The sequence below is a fragment of the Carassius carassius genome, chromosome 1 (assembly GCF_963082965.1).
Source record: "Carassius carassius chromosome 1, fCarCar2.1, whole genome shotgun sequence".
NCBI classification, from domain to species: Eukaryota; Metazoa; Chordata; class Actinopteri; order Cypriniformes; family Cyprinidae; genus Carassius; species Carassius carassius.
Window position 1 is genome coordinate 16,468,083 of NC_081755.1, and position 21,159 is coordinate 16,489,241.

Consider the following 21,159-nt stretch of genomic DNA (forward strand, 5'->3'; position numbering starts at 1 on the left):
CTTCATATTCATCTGGAAGAAGGAGGCGGGAACCGGCGGGCAATCAAAGGAAACTTTAATAATCACAAAATAAACACAAAACAGCGCACCAGCCCCTCACGGACGACTGGTGCGCTCAAATAAAACCAAAACACAACTAAAAGCCCAGGCCTGGTCGTCTCTCGTCCTTCACTGTCGTCGCTCCAGTTTTATATCCTTCCATCTCCTACTTGGGACTCGAGACCGGCGGTGGGTCGCAGGTGACACTGATTTGCCCAATCATTGCCGGCCTCACTCCTGGTTCCCACGTTCCTCGGCCCCGCCGCACTCGCCACAATGTGTTAATAAAACAGACCATGTAATTGTGAATTTACAACATGAAACATGAATTCGTGAATTTTTGTCCAACGGCCCTCCTCTACATGTTGCCAAATCCCCCAATAGAGACTGCAGTCACGCCATCTGCGTTTCAAAAGTAGCACGGTCACGCCATCTGCGCTTCAAGTTCATTGCGTGTCTACCCGACAGTGCGTGGCACATTAACCAGCGAGCGCTACGTACAGCCTATTTATTTTAGTAAATCCTCCTTCGGTTCATATTTATTCATATTCATAAGAATGATTGAATTCATTCATGTTTTAAGTGTTATAAGTGCATGTATCCTGCTTATGTGGAGAGAATCTAAATTATTATTAAAAAAAATATTAAAAAGAATAAAAACCAAACTGCCATGTCATTGTTTCATTCTTTAATAATTGCATGCCAAAATCAGGAACAAAATAAAAAACATAAATCATAAATCGACAAATCATGACGAATGCAATCTTTTTCACTACAGTTCAGATTGGAAAATTCATATAAAATTAAAATCAAATTGTTTTCTGCAAACTCCATCAGATTCTTGTTCTACATGTGCCCATGTACCACTGTGGTGATTTTCATATCATTATACTGTATCATTCTTTAATAATTGCATGCCAAAATAATGAAAAATGCTATCTTTTTCACTATACAGTGAAATTTGAAAATTCATATAAAATTAATATCAAAGTGTTTTCTGCAAACTCCACCAGACTCTTGTTCTACATGTGCCCATGTACCACTTTGGTGATTGTCATTTTGTAATGATAAAACCTTCATATTCATCCGGAAGAAGGAGGCGGGAACCGGCGGACAATCAAAAAACATTTTAATTACAAAAATAAACACAAAACAGCGGCGGTGGGTCGCAGGTGTCACTGATTTCCCAATCATTGCCGGCCTCACTCCTTGTTCCCACGTCCCTCGGCCCTGCCCCACTCGCCACACATTTAATTTTACTGTATCATTCTTTAATAATTGCGTGCCAAAATCATGATAAATTATATAATTTTCACTATACAGTCAGATTTGAAAATTCATAAAAGATAAAAATCAAATTGTTTTCTGCAAACTCCACCAGACTCTTGTTCTACATGTGCCCATGTACCCCTTTGGTGATTGTCATATCATTTTACTGTATCATTCTTATAATAATTGCTTGCCAAAATCATGAAAAATTATATATTTTTCACTGTACGGTCAGATTTGAAAATTCATATAAAATTAAAATCAAAAAAATTCTGCAAACTCCACCAGACTCTTGTTCTACATGTGCCCATGTACTACTGTGATGATGTTCATATCATTTTACTGTATCATTCTTTAATAATTGCATGCCAAAACCATGAAAAATTATATATTTTTCACTATACAGTCAGATTTGAAACTTCATAAAAAATTAAAATCAAATTGTTTTCTGCAATCTACACCAAACTCTTGTTCTACATGTGCCCACGTACCACTGTGGTGATTTTCATATCAATTTACTGTATCATTCTTTAATAATTGCATGCCAAAATCATGAAAAATTATATCTTTTTCACTATACAGTCAAATTAGAAAATTCATATAAAATTAAAATCAAATTGTTTTCTGCAAACTCTACCAGACTCTTGTTCTGCATGTGCCCATGTACCACTTTGGTGATTGTCGTATCATGTTACTGTATCATTCTTTAATAATTGCATGCCAAAATAATGAAAAATGCTATCTTTTTCACTATACAGTGAGATTTGAAAATTCATATAAAATTAATATCAAATTGTTTTCTGCAAACTCTACCAGACTCTTGTTCTACATGTGCCCATGTACCACTTTGGAGATTTTCATATAATTTTACTGTATCATTCTTTAATAATTGCGTGCCAAAATCATGAAAAATTATATAATTTTCAATATACAGTCAGATTTGAAAATTCATAAACGATTAAAATCAAATTGTTTTCTGCAAACTCCACCAGACTCTTGTTCTACACGTGCCCATGTACCACTTTGGTGATTTTCATATCATGTTACTGTATCATTCTTTAATAATTGCATTTAATAATTGCATGCCAAAATCATGAAAAATTATATCTTTTTCACTATACAGTCAGATATGAAAATTCATAAAAAAATTTGAATCAAATTGTTTTCTGCAAACTCCACCAGATTCTTGTTCTACATGTGCCCATGTACCACTTTGGTGATTATCATATCATTTTACTAGTGTTGTCACGGTACCAAAATTTCAGTATTCGGTACCGATACCAGTGAAAATCCACGGTTCTCGGTACCAATTTCGGTACCAAAGCAAAACACAAAAATATGCTAATTAAAAAAAAACTTTTTAGCACTAAAAATAAAACCAATGCCATTCTTTATACTTATTTACAATTGCGTTTAAAGTTTTTATACAAGTTATATAATTATGAAAAGCGGTAAACAAGTTTCACCCAAATTTAATTTGTCTTTTAATTTATGAAATTTAAACATTTCTGGTAAATAAAGGGGATTTTCTATTAAAATTTAAACATGTAAGAAATATTGTGATTTATTTCTTTAAAAAATAAAGTTTTATAAATTTTTTCAACAGTAGTAGCAGTATCACATACATTTTACTAAATAATAGTAATTTCTAGCACAATGCCTTTATGTAAAAATTAACTTTTAGGCCTAATGAATGCATATTTGTCATTTTAACTGAACTTAAGACTGGTGGTGATGCTTAATATATTTTTGGTCATTGAGGGTTTCTGTAAAAAAAATAGTAATAGATCATATTAATTATTATTCATATTAATTATTATTATTAAAAGATAATACTACTACTAATTCTACTATCATACTAATGTATATCCAATGCACTATGAATTGATGAGCTGCTGGGTTCATGAATATTAATCACATTGTCTGCGTTCGGTCAAACTGATTTGCTGAAATCAAAACAGGGACGGTACAAAATCAGCGCCAGCCAATGAAATTGCCATTTGAGCATTAGCTCCGCCCACTACCAGAGAAACCGGTATGTCTTCTGCTTGTTCAAAAATGAATATGAATAATTCTAAATGAACTCCATTACAGGAAAAGACAATAAAGAATAGTTTACTATTCCACGCTGCGTGTCGATTCAGCGTGGTAAGACTCTCGCTCTCTCTCTCTTTTGCATGTGTGAGAAACTGAAAAGATCGCTTGATGGAGAGAGAACTCTGAAGCTCAGATGCTGAAATTAATGCAAGCGTCATGCGCTTCAGTCTATGTAGTAAACAAACCCGCACGTCTCTGCCATTCATTAATTCGCGCAGAACACGGATTCATATTTCAAGCAACATTTGCGGCTTAACATTTACAGATACTGGTCCATATGGAGATTTGATTAATTTATGCTAACTTTGACAAATTCTATGACTGTCCATATTAAAATGTAAGTTTCATTTCCATGACTGGATTTTGAGATTCCGTCCTCGTTTTCTGCTTCACGGAAATCATAGCGCTGAAACCCTTTCTTTTACTGTCTATGGCTGAACCGGGTTTGAACGGGACCTCGGTACTACCGGTACTTAAAGAAACCTGGTACAGTCACATTTACATTTTTTTAGTACCGACTTGGTACCGAAGTACCGGGTCTTTTGACAACACTACATTTTACTGTATCATTATTTTAATAATTGCTTGCCAAAATCATGAAAAATTATATATTTTTCACTGTACAGTCAGATTTGGAAATTCATATAAAATTAAATTCAAATTGTTTTCTGCAAACTCCACCAGACTCTTTTTCTACATGTGCCCATGTACTACTGTGTTGATGTTCATATCATTTTACTGTATCATTCTTTAATAATTGCATGTCAAAATGATAAAAAAATGCTATGTTTTTCACTATACACAGAATGAAAAATTCATAAACCATTATAATCAAGTTGTTTTCTGCAATCTCCATCAGACACTCTTGTTCTACATGTACCCACGTACCACTGTGGTGATGTTCATATCATTTTACTGTATCATTCTTTAATAATTACATGCTAAAATCATGAAAAATTATATAATTTTCACTATAGTCAGATTTGAAAACTCATAAACGATTATAATCAAATTGTTTTCTGCAAACTCCACCAGACTCTTGTTCTACACGTGCCCATGTACCACTTTGGTGATTTTCATATCATGTTACTGTATCATTCTTTAATAATTGCATTTAATAATTGCATGCTAAAATCATGAAAAAGTATATAATTTTCACTATAGTCAGATTTGAAAACTCATAAACGATTATAATCAAATTGTTTTCTGCAATGTCTACCAGACTCTTGTTCTACATGTGCCCGTGTATCACTGTGGTGATTTTTACATCATTTTACTGTATCATTCTTTAATAATTGCATGCCAAAATCATGAAAAATGATATCTTTTTCACTATACAGTCAGATTTGAAAATCCATAAAAATTTAAAATCAAATTGTTTTCTGCAATCTCCACAAGACTCTTGTTTTACATGTGCCCACGTACCACTGTGGTGATTTTCATATCAATTTACTGTATCATTCTTTAATAATTGCATGCCAAAATCATGAAAATTTTTTTTTTTTTTTTACTATACAGTCAGATTTGAAAATTCATATAAAATTTTTATCAAATTGTTTTCTGCAAACTCTACCAGACTCTTGTTCTACATGTCCTCATGTACCACTGTGGTGATCTTCGTATCATTTTACTTTATCATTCTTTAATAATTGCATGCCAAAATAATGAAAAATGCTATCTTTTTCACTATACACTCAGATTTAAAAATTCATAAACCATTGTAATCAAATTGTTTTCTGCAATCTCCATCAGACTCTTGTTCTACATGTCCTCATGTACCACTGTGGTGATTTTCATATCATTTTACTTTATCATTCTTTAATAATTGCATGCCAAAATCATGAAAAATGCTATCTTTTTCACTATACTTTCAGATTTAAAAATTCATAAACGATTAAAATCAAATTGTTTTCTGCAAACTCCACCAGACTCTTGTTCTGCATGTGCCCATACACCACTTTGGTGATTGTCGTATCATGTTACTGTATCATTCTTTAATAATTGCATGCCAAAATAATGAAAAATGCTATCTTTTTCACTATACAGTGAGATTTGAAAATTCATATCAAATTAATATCAAATTGTTTTCTGCAAACTCCACCAGACTCTTGTTCTACATGTGCCCATGTACCACTTTGGTGATTGTCATATAATTTTACTGTATCATTCTTTAATAATTGCGTGCCAAAATCATGAAAAATTATGTAATTTTCACTATACAGTCAGATTTGAATATTCATAAACGATTAATATCAAATTGTTTTCTGCAAACTCCACCAGACTCTTGTTCTACATGTGCCCATGTACCACTTTGGTGATTTTCATATAATTTTACTGTATCATTCTTTAATAATTGCGTGCCAAAATCATGAAAAATTATATAATTTTCACTATACAGTCAGATTTGAAAATTCATAAACGATTAAAATCAAATTGTTTTCTGCAAACTCCACCAGACTCTTGTTCTACACGTGCCCATGTACCAATTTGGTGATTGTCATATCATGTTACTGTATCATTCTTTAATAATTGCATGCCAAAACCATGAAAAATTATATCTTTTTCACTATACAGTCAGATTTGAAAATTCATAAAAAAATTTGAATCAAATTGTTTTCTGCAAACTCCACCAGATTCTTGTTCTACATGTTCCCATGTACCACTTTGGTGATTGTCATATCATTTTTTTGTATCATTCTTTTAATAATTGCTTGCCAAAATCATGAAAAATTATAAATGTTTCACTGTACAGTCAGATTTGAAAATTCATATAAAATTTAATTCAAATTGTTTTCTGCAAACTCCACCAGACTCTTGTTCTACATGTGCCCATGTACTACTGTGTTGATGTTCATATCATTTTACTGTATCAATCTTTAATAATTGCATGCCAAAATTATGAAAAATACTATCATTTTAACTATACAGTCAGATTTGAAACTTCATAAAAAATTCAAATCAAACTGTTTTCTGCAATCTACACCAGACTCTTGTTCTACATGTGCCCACGTACCACTGTGGTGATGTTCATATCATTTTACTGTATCATTCTTTAATAATTGCATGCCAAAATCATAAAAAATGCTATGTTTTTCACTATACACAGAATGAAAAATTCATAAACAATTATAATCAAGTTGTTTTCTGCAATCTCCATCAGACACTCTTGTTCTACATGTACCCACGAACCACTGTGGTGATGTTCATATCATTTTACTGTATCATTCTTTAATAATTGCATGCCAAAATCATGAAAAATGATCTTTTTCACTATACAGTCAGATTTGAAAATTCATAAAAAATTAAAATCTAATTGTTTTCTGCAATCTCCACAAGACTCTTGTTCTACATGTGCCCATGTACTACTGTGGTTATGTTCATATCATTTTACTGTATCATTCTTTAATAATTGCATGCTAAATCATGAAAAATGCTAGCATTTTCACTATACAGTCAGATTTGAAACTTCAAAAACAATTAAAATCAAATGGTTTTCTGCAATCTCCACCAGACTCTTGTTCTATATGTGGCCATATATCACTGTGATGATTTTTATATCATTTTACTGTATCATTCTTTTTAATAAATGCATGCCAGAATCATGAAAAATTATATATTTTTCTCTATACAGTCAGATTTGAAAATTCATAAAAAATTATAATCAAATAGTTTTCTGCAAACTCCACCACACTCTTGTTCTGCATGTGCCCATGTATCACTGTGGTGATTTTTACATCATTTTACTGTATCATTCTTTAATAATTGCATGCCAAAATCATGAAAAATTATGTCGTTTTCACTATACAGTCAGATTTGAAAATTCTTAAACAATTGGAATCAAATTGTTTTCTGCAAACTCCACCATATTCTTGTTCTACATGTGCCCACGTACCACTGTGGTGATGTTCATATAATTTTACTGTATCATTCTTTAATAATTGCATGCCAAATTCATGAAAAATGTTATCTTTTCCACTATACAGTCAGATTTGAAACTTCATAAACAATTATAATCAAATTGTTTTCTGCAATCTCCACCAGACTCTTGTTCTACATGTGCCCACGTACCACTTTGGTGATTTTAATATCATTTTACTGTATCATTCTTTAATAATTGCGTGCCAAAATCATGAAAAATTATATAATTTTCACTATACAGTCAGATTTTAAAATTCATATAAATTTAAATCAAATTGTTTTCTGCAAACTCCACCAGACTCTTGTTCTACATGTACCCATGTTCCACTGTTGTGATTGTCATATCCTTTTACTGTCATATCATTGTCATATCATATCATATCATATCAAGAATGTCATATCATTCTTTAATAATTGCATGCCAAAATCATAAAAAATGCTATGTTTTTCACTATACACAGAATGAAAAATTCATAAACAATTATAATCAAGTTGTTTTCTGCAATCTCCATCAGACACTCTTGTTCTACATGTACCCACGTACCACTCTGGTGATGTTCATATCATTTTACTGTATCATTCTTTAATAATTGCATGCTAAAATCATGAAAAACTATATAATTTTCACTATAGTCAGATTCGAAAATTCATAAACGATTATAATCAAATTGTTTTCTGCAAACTCCACCAGACTCTTGTTCTACAATTGCCCATGTATCACTGTGGTGATTTTTATATCATTTTACTGTATCATTCTTTAATAATTGCATTCCAAATTCAGGCAACATGCGATCTTTTTCACTATATAGTCAGATTTGAAACTTCATAAAAAATTATAATCAAATTTTTTTCTGCAAACTCCACCAGAATCTTGTTCTACATGTGCCCATGTACCACTTTGGTGTTTTTCATATCATTTTACTGTATCATTCTTTAATAATTGCGTGCCAAAATCATGAAAAATTATATAATTTTCACTATACAGTAAGATTTGAAAATTCATATAAAATTTAAATCAAATTGTTTTCTGCAAACTCCATCAGATTCTTGTTCCACATCTTTCCCGGTAAAACTGTGGTGATTCTCATCATACTTTACAGTATAATTATTTAATAATTGCTTACCAAATCATGATCAATGCTATCTTCTTCCTCACTGTAAATACATTTTAAACAATCCATTAAAAGGTCAAATCTAATTGTTTTCTGCAAACTCCACCAGATTCTTTTTCTACATCCCCTCAGGTACCAGTGTGGGGATTGTCATCTTACTTTACTGTATACTTTTTTAATAATTGCTTACCAAAGTCCTGACCGATGCTATTGACCTCACTATATCCACACACAAACAAACCTGTAGACTTTTATTTACTTTTGAATGGCTTTGGGATAACCATGAGGTTTGGATATTGACTGTGTATTTGACATTATGTTTGGCTTAATGAAGGTTTTGGTAATTCTCATCCTGCCTTGTGTGTGCGTTTTCCCTGTCTTCACTCACAACATGAGCGTCATAACTTACAGGTGAATATTTACAAATATGTATATGTTAATTTGAATAAACATTATGTAGCCTATACCAATTTAATATTTTATCTGGTCTTCCAGATACAACTTTCAGTGTTGTGATGTACTATAAAATGTCCATATAACTTCATGTTTCCATTACCACTAATCTTATGCTTTTGTCACTGTCCAGCCAGATCATCACGGTCACAAAGGTATTACTGTTAGTATAGTGGTTGTAGTACTAATTTGTATATTGTGGCACATATCTTCATTATATAAATCAATCTAGTATTCCATCCAAAATAATCTATGGCATCATTCTCATTTCAAAAGGATTTTCTTTATATTTTTCAGTGCAAATGTATTTAATTTTAAGTCATCATGACATTTTTTAAAAGTAATGAAAATTTATTGTACAAATTAAGTTTTAAAACTTGGAGCTGAACATGGCAGGACTATTGAGTCGCACATGCGAGGCATCTCGCAACTCGTAATTGGACAAAAAATTCAATTGGAAATATATATATATACAACAGCATATTGAATTACCAGTACTATATATATATATATATATATATATATATATATATATATATATATATATATATATATATATATATATATATATATATACCTTACATACATATACAGGTGCTGGTCATATTATTAGAATATCATCAAAAATTTGATTTATTTCACTAATAATCACAGTGGCTGTTCACAGAGCTCTGTGTCCAAGCACATTAATAGAGAGGCAAAGGGAAGGAAAAGATGTGGTAGAAAAAAAGTGTACAAGCAATAGGGATAACCACACCCCGGAGAGGATTATGAAACAAAACTTATTCAAAAATGTGGAGGAGATTCACAAAGAGTGGACTGCAGCTGGAGTCAGTGCTTCAAGAACCACTACGCACAGATGTATGCAAGACATGGGTTTCAGCTGTCACATTCTTTGTGTCAAGCCACTGTTGAACAACAGACAGCGTCAGAAGTGTCTCGCTTCAAAAAGGACTGGACTGCTGCTGAGTGGTCCAAAGTTATGTTCTCTGATTAATTTTGCATTTCCTTTGGATATCAGGGTCTCAGAATCTGGAGGAAGAGAGGAGAGGCACACAATCCACGTTGCTTGAGGTCAAGTGTAAAGTTTTCAGAGTCAGTGATGGTTCGGGGTGCCATGTCATCTGCTGGTGTTGGTCCACTGTGTTTTCTGAAGTCCAAGGTCAACGCAGCCGTATGCCAGTAAGTTTTAGAGCACTTTATGCTTCCTGCTGCTGACCAACTTCATGGAGATGAAGATTTCATTTTCCAACAGGACTTGGCAACTGCACACAGTGCCAAAGCTACCAGTACCTGGTTTTATGCTTCCTGCTGCTGACCAACTTCATGGAGATGCAGATTTCATTTTCCAACAGGACTTGGCAACTGCACACAGTGCCAAAGCTACCAGTACCTGGTTTAAGGACCAGGTTCTTGAGTACCTGTTCTTAACTGGCCAGCAAACTTGCCTGACCTTAACCCCTTAGAAAATCTACAGGGTATTGTGAAGAGAAAGATGCGATATGCCAGACCCAAGAATGCAGAAGAGCTGAAGGCCACTATCAGAGCAACCTGGGCTCTCATAAAACCTGAGCAGTGCCACAGACTGATCGACTCCATGCCATGCCGCATTGCTGCAGTAATTCAGGCAAAAAGAGCCCAAACAAAGTATTGAGTGCTGTACATGCTCGTACTTTTCATTTTTATACTTTTTAGTTGGCCAAGATTTCTAAAAATCCTTTCTTTGTATTGGTCTTAATTTATAATCTAATTTTCTGACAAACTGAATTTGGGATTATCCTTAGTTATCCTTAGTATATAAATATATATAGTACAGACCAAAAGTTTGGACACACCTTCTCATTCAATGAGTTTTCTTTATTTTCATGACTATGAAAATTGTAGATTCACACTGAAGGCATCAAAACTATGAATTAACACATGTGGAATTATATATGGAATTATATACATTACAAAAAAATGTGAAACAACTGAAAATATGTCATATTCTAGGTTCTTCAAAGTAGCCACCTTTTGCTTTGATTACTGCTTTGCACACTCTTGGCATTCTCTTGATGAGCTTCAAGAGGTAGTCACCTGAAATGGTCTTCCAACAGTCTTGAAGGAGTTCCCTGAGAGATGCTTAGCAATTGTTGGCCCTTTTGCCTTTTGTCTGCGGTCCAGCTCACCCCTAAACCATCTCGATTGAGTTCAGGTCCGGTGACTGTGGAGGCCAGGTCATCTGGCGCAGCACCCCATCACTCTCCTTCTCGGTCAAATAGCCCTTGATGTCTTCAGTGTGACTCTACAATTTTCATAGTCATGAAAATAAAGAAAAATGCCTTTATGCCAATAATTTATTTTGCTGTAGTGTGTCAGGAGGAAATAGAAGTATACATTTCCAAACATTTATTTTGACATTAATTGTAATAATCCACTGAGATTTTTGTCTGACAACAGCCAGTGCTTTACACAGAGATCTGATCTTATCATCATCCATTCTGTCTGGAATGACATGAAGAAACAAAACAAATGAGACAGACTCAATCCAGAAGAACTGTGGCAATGTCTCCAAGATACCACAAAAACATACCTGCCAAGCGACCTGAAAAACTATTTGCAAGTGGATAGAGGACAAAAGCTGCTCACATCAAAAAAATGCTCACATCAAATGTTGATTTAATGTAGTTATTATATATCAATCACTATTTATTACAGCATTTAATATTAAGTGCCTAAAACGTTTAATAGTATTGTAGCTTTGCAGGTGGGTTTCTTGAAGCATCGTGGAGACATTGGAGACCATTCAACATAATGAAGATATGTGCCACAATATACAAATTAGAACTACAACCACTATACTAACAGTAATTCCTTTGTGACTGTGATGATCTTGCTGGATAGTGACAATAGCATAAGATTAGTGATAATGGAAAAGGACAGTTATATGGACATTTTATAGTACATCACAACACTGAAAGTTGTATCTGAAAGACCAGATAAAATATTAAATTGGATTAAGCTACATAAATTTTTATTCAAATTAACATATAAATATTTGTAAACATTTACCTGTAAGTTATGACATGTTCATGTTGTGGGTGAAGACAGAGAAACCGCACACACAAGGCAGGATGAGAATTACCAAAACCTTCATTAAGCCAAACATAATGTCCAATACACAGTCAATATCCAAACCTCATGGTTATCCCAAAGCCAGCCAAAAGTAAATAAAAGTCTATAGGTTTGTTTGTATGTGGATATAGCGAGGTCAATAGCATCGGTCAGGACTTTGGTAAGCAATTATTAAAAAATTATACAGTAAAGTAAGATGACAACCACTACACTGGTACCTGGGGAGATGTAGAACAAGAGTCTGGGGAGATTGCAGAAAAGAATTTGATTTAAAATATTTAAGAATTTTCAAATATGACTGTAGAGTGGAAAATATCCTATTTTTCATGATTTTGTCGTGCAATTATTAAATAATGAAATGGTAATATTATATGAAAATGTGGGTAAATGTAAAACAAGACTCTGTTTGCAGAAAACAATTTGATTCTAATTTTTTATGAGTTTTCAAATCCGACTGTATAGTGAAAAAGATAGCATTTTTCATGATTTTGCCATGAAATTATTAAAGAATGATACAGTAAAATGATATGAAAATCACCACAGTGATACATGGGCACATGCAGAACAAGAATCTGGTGGAGTTTGCAGAAAACAATTTGATTCAAATTTTTTTATGAATTTTCAAATCTGACTGTATAGTGAAAAAGATATAATTTTTCATGATTTTGGCATGCAATTATTAAAGAATGATACAGTAAAATGATACGACAATCACCAAAGTGGTACATGGGCACATGCAGAACAAGAGTGTGGTGGAGTTTGCAAAAAACAATTTGATTTTAATCGTTTATGAATTTTCAAATCTGACTGTATAGTGAAAATTACACAATTTTTCATGGTTTTGGCATGCAGTTATTAAAGAATGATACAGAAAATTTATATGAAAATCAACACAGTGGTACGTGGGCACATGTAGAACAAGAGTCTGGTGGAGTTTACAGAAAACAATTTGATATTAATTTTATATGAATTTTCAAATCTCACTGTATAGTGAAAAAGATAGCATTTTTCATTATTTTGGCATGCAATTATTAAAGAATGATACAGTAACATGATACGACAATCACCAAAGTGGTACATGGGCACATGCAGAACAAGAGTGTGGTGGAGTTTGCAAAAAACAATTTGATTTTAATCGTTTATGAATTTTCAAATCTGACTGTATAGTGAAAATTACACAATTTTTCATGGTTTTGGCATGCAGTTATTAAAGAATGATACAGAAAATTTATATGAAAATCAACACAGTGGTACGTGGGCACATGTAGAACAAGAGTTTGGTGTAGATTGCAGAAAACAATTTGATTTTAATTTTATATGAATTTTCAAATCTGACTGTATAGTGAAAAAGATAGCATTTTTCATAATTTTGGTATGCAATTATTAAAGAATGATACAGTAAAATGATATGAACATCACCACAGTAGTACATGGGCACATGTAAAACAAGAGTCTGGTGGAGTTTGCAGAAAACAATTTGATATTAATTTTATATGAATTTTCAAATCTGACTGTATAGTGAAAATTACACAATTTTTCATGGTTTTGGCACGCAGTTATTAAAGAATGATACAGTAACATGATACGGCAATCACCAAAGTGGTACATGGGCACATGCAGGACAAGAGTCTGGTGGAGTTTGCAGAAAACAATTTGATTTTAATTTTATATGAATTTTCTAATCTGACTGTATAGTGAAAATTACATAATTTTTCATGATTTTGGAATGCAATTATTAAAGAATGATACAGAAAATTTAAATGAAAATCACCACAGTGGTACGTGGGCACATGTAGAACAAGAGTTTGCTGTAGATTGCAGAAAACAATTTTATTTTAATTTTATATGAATTTTCAAATCTGACTGTATAGTGAAAATGATATAATTTATCATGATTTTGGCACGCAATTATTAAAGAATGATACAGTAAAATTATATGACAATCACCGAAGTGGTACATGGGCACATGTAGAACAAGAGTCTGGTGGAGTTTGCAGAAAACAATTTGATATTAATTTTATATGAATTTTCAAATCTCACTGTATAGTGAAAAAGATTGCATTTTTCATTATTTTGGCATGCAATTATTAAAGAATGATACAGTATAATGATATGTAAATCACCAAAGTGGTACATGGGCACATGCAGAACAAGAGTCTGGTGGAGTTTGCAAAAAACAATTAGATTTTATTCGTTTATGAATTTTCAAATCTGACTCTATAGTGAAAATTACATAATTTTTCATGATTTTGGCACGCAGTTATTAAAGAATGATACAGTAAAATTATATGACAATCACCAAAGTGGTACATGGGCACATGTAGAACAAGAGTTTGGTGGAGTTTGCAGAAAACAATTTGATATTAATTTTATATGAATTTTCAAATCTCACTGTATAGTGAAAAAGATAGCATTTTTCATTATTTTGGCATGCAATTATTAAAGAATGATACAGTAACATGATACGACAATCACCAAAGTGGTACATGGGCATATGCAGAACAAGAGTCTGGTGGAGTTTGCAGAAAACAATTTGATTTTAATCGTTTATGAATTTTCAAATCTGACTGTATAGTGAAAATTACATAATTTTTCATGATTTTGGCACGCAATTATTAAAGAATGATACAGTAAAATTATATAAAAATCACCACAGTGATACATGGGCACAAGTAGAACAAGAGTCTGATGGAGATTACAGAAAACAATTTGATTACAATGGTTAATGAATTTTTAAATCTGAGTGTATAGTGAAAAAGATAGCATTTTTCCTGATTTTGGCATGCAATTATTAAAGAATGATGAAGTAAAATTATATGAAAATCGCCACAGTGGTACATGGGGACATGTAGAACAAGAGTCTGGTAGAGTTTGCAGAAAACAATTTGATTAAAATGTTATATGAATTTTCAAATCTGACTGTATAGTAAAAAAGGATATAATTTTTCATGATTTTGGCATGCAATTATTAAAGAATGATACAGTAAAATGATACGAAGATCACCACAGTGGTCCATGAGGACATGTAGAACAAGAGTCTGGTAGAGTTTGCAGAAAAAAATTTGATTTTAATTTTTTATGAATTTTCTAATCTGACTGTACAGTGAAAAAGATATAAATTTTCATGATTTTGGCATGCAATTATTAAAGAATGATACAGTAAATTGATATGAAATTCACCACAGTGGTACGTGGGTACATGTAGAACAAGAGTTTGGTGTAGATTGCAGAAAACAGTTTGATTTTAATTATTTATGAAGTTTCAAATCTGACTGTATAGTTAATATGATAGCATTTTTCATAATTTTGGCATGCAATTATTAAAGAATGATACAGTAAAATGATATGAACATCACCACAGTAGTACATGGGCACATGTAAAGCAAGAGTCTGGTGGAGTTTGCAGAAAACAATTTGATTCAAATTTTTAATGGATTTTCAAATCTGACTGTATAGTGAAAAAGATATAATTTTTCATGATATTGGCAAGCAATTATTAAAAGAATGATACAGTAAAATGATATGAAAATCACCAAAGTGGTACATGGGCACATGTAGAACAAGAATCTGATGGAGTTTGCAGAAAACAATTTGATTCAAATTTTTTATGGATTTACAAATCTGACTGTATAGTGAAAAATATATAATTTTTCATGATTTTGGCAAGCAATTATTAAAAGAATGATACAGTAAAATGATATGAAAATCACCAAAGGGGTACATGGGCACATGTAGAACAAGAGTCCGGTGGAGTTTGCAGAAAACAATTTGATTTTTATCGTTTATGAATTTTCAAATCTGACTGTATAGTGAAAATTATATAATTTTTCATGATTTTGGCACGCAATTATTAAAGAATGATACTGTAAAATTATATGACAATCACCACAGTGGTACATGGGGACATGTAGAACAAGAGTCTGGTAGAGTTTGCAGAAAACCATTTGATTTTAATTTTATATGAATTTTCCAATCTGAACTGTAGTGAAAAAGATTGCATTCTTCATGATTTGTCGATTTATGATTTATGTTTTTTATTTTGTTCCTGATTTTGGCATGCAATTATTAAAGAATGAAACAATAACATGGCAGTTTGGTTTTTATCCTTTTTAATATTTTTTAAATAATAATTTAGATACTCTCCACATAAGCAGAATACAGCAGGTACAGATTGAATGATAACATGCACTTATAACATTTAAAACGTGAATGAATTCAATCATTCTTATGAATATGAATAAATATGACAACCGAAGGAGGATTTACTAAAATAAATAGGCTGTACGTAGCGCTCGCACGTTAATGTACCACGCACCGTCGAGTAGACGCGCAATAAACTTGAAGCGCAGATGGCGTGACCGTGCTACTCTGAAACGCTGATGGCGTGAACGCGCTACTCTGAAACGCAGATGGCGTGACTGCAGTCCAATAGAGGCCGCTGTCGCTCAAGTCACTGTAAATTAAATGTAGTGCGAGCAAGAAGAAATCCACCACAAAATGAAACAATAATAATATATACACACACATATTATATATATATATATATATATATATATATACGATCACCATGCGCATATGGGTATATGCTTATAAATATATTATCTACGTATTATAAGCTGCTCCTTTACCATTATAGGCAATAAGATCAGGCTATGACTTGTCTGAATGGCGAACCTGTATTTCAAAACCATCCTCTAATCTACTAAACAAACAAAACGTATACGTCTCACGTCTAATCGACAACTTAACTTTACTATTTTTGCATAGTAAGCCAACATTTTATCAGTAAAATTGCTCAACTAATAGCCCGAAACAAACATGACAACGCAATACTGACGTTGACATGATCCGAGCTAACAAGAATTATGCTCAGACAAGTTTACTTATAAAAACGAAGAGTCTGTACGAGTGTTATTTTAGCAGTATAGATTATCTTATATATGACATTAATGCCAAATTAAGAGAAATTTGCAGTTTGGTGTCTTCCTCATGTGACATGCTAAAGCTAAACTGACACACATTATAAAGGCAAGTTTACTCTCAGGTTTGTGTCTTACCTAGCGCAGGTGTGCGTTTTCACAGAAGAGGACACAAGTCACCGTGGCGTATCATCGTGTATGTGACCCTCAGTCAGTCTCTCAGTCAGATCTGATCACGTTAGTCCACACACCATGAAAGTATCTGTTGAGGAAGAGCTAACGTAAGTGAGCTTAACGTCTCAGAAGTTTCGTTTCGTTAAAAATGGGCGTGATTTTCATGTGGATCCATTCATACAAAACTACAAGCCAGTAACACAATAAGTACTACTGCTTATATACATTAAACAGTCTGCTAAAATGCAAGATTCTTATCATTATTTTATGTTATATATATATTTTTTTTTATTATAAGGGTTTAACTGTACACTGCCTTTGGATAATATCCCCACACGCCCTCAGTTATTTTTAATTCTAGTCACAGAATATTACATTTAGGCTATTCTTTTTTTTTTTTTTTTTTTTTGGAGAACACTTGAAAATATAGCCTGACTGAAATAATAACTTGTTTCTTTGTATCCAACTTCTTTAAAGACACAAACTAGCCTTCATGTTCTGCTTACAGATCATGCTTGCATCATCAGCATTTTAGGCCTACTACAGAAAGGTCAAAAGTTGTTGTGGTGAGAATCCCTCAGCCTCCTGAATTCAAAGAACTAAAACAAACATTCTAATATAACACAATGTACAATGATACAAACTTTAGCAGAATATATGTGATTAACAGAATAACTCAATAAAGGCAGTATTTTTGGGGCCTGGAGAAGTTTTGTCATGCCCTGACATTTGTGCTTTTTTCAGTTTCTTATAAATATCTAAATGGGTAAAGCCTAATCTCACTGTAGTCAGCACAAACTTGGCTATAATAATATGTGAAATGCATGTATGTACATGATTGTGTTTTTGAGAAAAAAAATATTATGCGTGGTTAGTGAGAAACTAAAAATGTTAAAACACTTGAAAAAGGCCATAAAACACATAGAGAACATTGGTTCCCGGGACTTTTGAAAACTGGAGCTTGTAGCCTAGAATTTTTTTTTTCTAAATTATGTGAAAATCTTCTTGTTTACTCACTAACAGAAAACAATATATTGATTTAAATTTTCTAAAACACTTTTTGTTGGTAAAAGTCATATGCGAGTAGGCATCAACTATCATGAATATCATTATGATTTACACCTGAGAAGACAAAGGCCCGCATAATGAGCTGCATAATGAGCCTCTCAGTCAGCTGTGCCACTGTGAGTGAGGATTTACAAGAAAGAATGTGAGAACAAAATAAATGTATATAATTTTATGTTTGTAGTTTATTAAGAATATATTTAATTATCCCACAACATAATTTAATATACACTTGGGGGAGCAGTTAAACAGTTTATTAGAAACAATCAAAGCTGAATTTCAAACAAATTTTTTGGCATCAATACTCCAGTCACACAATCCTTCAGAAATCCTTTTAACAATCTTATTTTCTACAAAAAAAAAAACATTTATTGTTATTATTATTATCATTATTATTAATGTTGAAAAGAGCTGAGAATATTTTTAGGGGGAATAAATTGAAAGAAAAGCATTGTTTTTACATTTGTTACAGTTATCGATTTGTTACATTTATATTATTTACATCAAGCTTTTGAATGGTATAGTATTGTATATTGTTATTGAAACCTCATAATGTTTCACTTGATTATACATTTAGTCAGGAATTATAGTTTGGAAAAAGTATTTGGAAAAAGTCTAACTAGTAAAATGTTTACACGTTATGTGAAACCAGTACAAGTATATAAATAAATAAAAAGAGACTTACTCATGTTTATGATCTCTGCTGAATAAAGTGCTTCATTCTTTTTTTTCTGAGGAAATCCATTTCTCAAATCCTCAACCACATCACATCTTTTTGGGGTGAATTATGTCTTAATCCTCTCATTGCGAAGCAAACAGTAAAATAAAAAAACTTGAAGAACAGTCTCGCTGCTTTTTCTTCTGTGTGGGCGTATTCAAGCCGCGCGCCTCAGTTTGAAACCGAATAGCGCGTTCACATTAGGGAGAAGGGTTGTTTCGTTGTTGCGTTGTTTTCATATGGATTACTTTATCACAGAATATCTGTTTTCGGCGGCACTTGTTCAGTTTAAAAATAGACATGTCAAGCTTTCTATAGATATCTCTCTCATGTCTTTTCGTTGAGTATTCGAGGAGTTACAGTTCATTTTAATGACGTGTTTGTAAAAGAAGATCAGCGCAGACAAAGGCTGCAGACAGCACACCTTGTTTGTTATCTTTATTTTATAAGTGCACAAAGTTTTGTTGTTATTATGTCTGTATCCAAAAAAAGTAGACCCTTTACAGATTCGATTGATTTATTTTCTCTTATCTGTACGATTAAAACTGAAAGTGTAATTTAAGTTCTTTTCGGGGTTATCAGGAGAAAGTGACTCAAAACGCGTATCCGCGTTAATCGACTCCAGAGGGTTTTAATATAGCTAAAGGAAAATAGGCCTAAATTAGTATCATATATTCATATTTCTTCTGTCAGCACATGCCTTGAGGCTTTTTAATTCATATGTGCCTGCATCGACCCCTCTTCCATAAACTGTGATTTTCAGCTAAAACAATAAGATTTTCTGCTCACTTCTCTGAATTTTCATTATGCCCCCTGCTTATTTTATTTTTAAATAGATGATAGATAGCTGTCCAAACCCTCATGGAGTAAAACAACCCAAGGCTGTGATGTATATATAATAATTTACATATTTACTGTATATACTGTACAATTATAATTTGCCAGTATTTCTGCAGAACATCCCCATGCTATTCTGCAAACTTATTTATTTTTATTTTGTTTGGACAGCAGTGAATTTTTCAGTGACATTTTTTATTGTATTTTTTTTTTTTTATGTTTTACAAATCACATAGACATATTGATAAATACATTATGGAGCATGTTCCATTTTGTATTTCTTTAGCTGACAATTTAGGATTTTGATCTTGGATCACTGAACTCTTCCAGTCTTCTTTGCTGGACACACAATCCTAGGGAAAGAAGCTACTTTTCTCATTTATAATGGTCTTTCTGAGGACTGATGAACCCTTAAGGCGTATATCTCAACTCAGTTTGGGTTGAAGACTCCGTTCAAGGGAATCATGTGGACTGGTATCAGATCCAGACTATATTCAAGATTTCTCACAAAGAAAAAAAAAAAGGTTGCAGCCAATCGTGGCAACAGTCCCAATGGAAAATACAATATTGCAAATGGGTGAAGAATAAAAATAGCAAATATGGAATGGATTGGGTACCTTTTCTTTTTTAAAGCTATGTTTTGGACTTTGTTGACACTCACACAGGACTGATCTATTTTGGAGAAGACATAACTCTTACTTTTTTCACACTACATTGTGAATGATGTTAGACAAAATGTTCAATAACACTAGTTGTTATGTGTTTGTTACTGTTTTGCCTTAGCTGAAAATAAGATGAAATATTATGACAAGCTGATTCAGAAAACAATGCTAATTATTTTTCTGATATTATCTTGAAGAACTGCCATAATCCTAGAGTGTTTTTTTTCTACTGTAAACACTGTACTCCATTCTGTTGTTATGCCATTACTCTCTCCTTCTGTTGACACATGTGAAATGTTTTTAAAATTTTTAATTGATAAGACTGCTGGAATCAGATCCCAGATTTAATCTGTTACTAATGATTTTATTGTACCCTCTGCTCTTCCAAATCAATTGACTTGTTTTACGTCTGTCTGTCTTCCACAGCTCAAAGAAATAATTGCGCACATGAAGCCCACTAGGTCTCCCTGTGATGTGATTCCTTCTCTTTTATTTAAAGAGGTGGTTCATTCTATTGGTACATGCATTTTTACTATTATGAATAGTAGCTTGACATTAGGTGTTGTTCCACCAAGTTTTAAACATGCAGGTATCCAGCCTCTTCTTAAAAAAGCTGGTTTAGACTCCTCTGATATGAATAATTTTTGTCCCATTTCAAAATTGCCTTTTATTTCAAAGATACTGAAGAAGATTGTGTATTCACAGCTTAATGATTTTTTGGTTAAGAACAACATCTCGGGTAGATTTCAGTCAGGGTTTAGAGTCAGCCATAGTACGGAGTC

At 32.6% G+C, this 21,159-nt stretch overlaps 1 protein-coding gene across 1 annotated transcript in view; it reads right to left on the minus strand.

Moving 5' to 3' along the window:
* LOC132104442 (E3 ubiquitin-protein ligase rnf213-alpha-like) overlaps window positions 1-17,209 on the minus strand; it is a 133,107-nt gene extending 115,898 nt beyond the window's left edge. The window contains exon 1 of the mRNA XM_059510283.1: window positions 17,060-17,209. The gene's annotated coding sequence lies outside the window, so the exon portion shown is untranslated. The remainder of the gene's footprint in view (window positions 1-17,059) is intronic.
* Window positions 17,210-21,159: the final 3,950 nt, after the last annotated feature.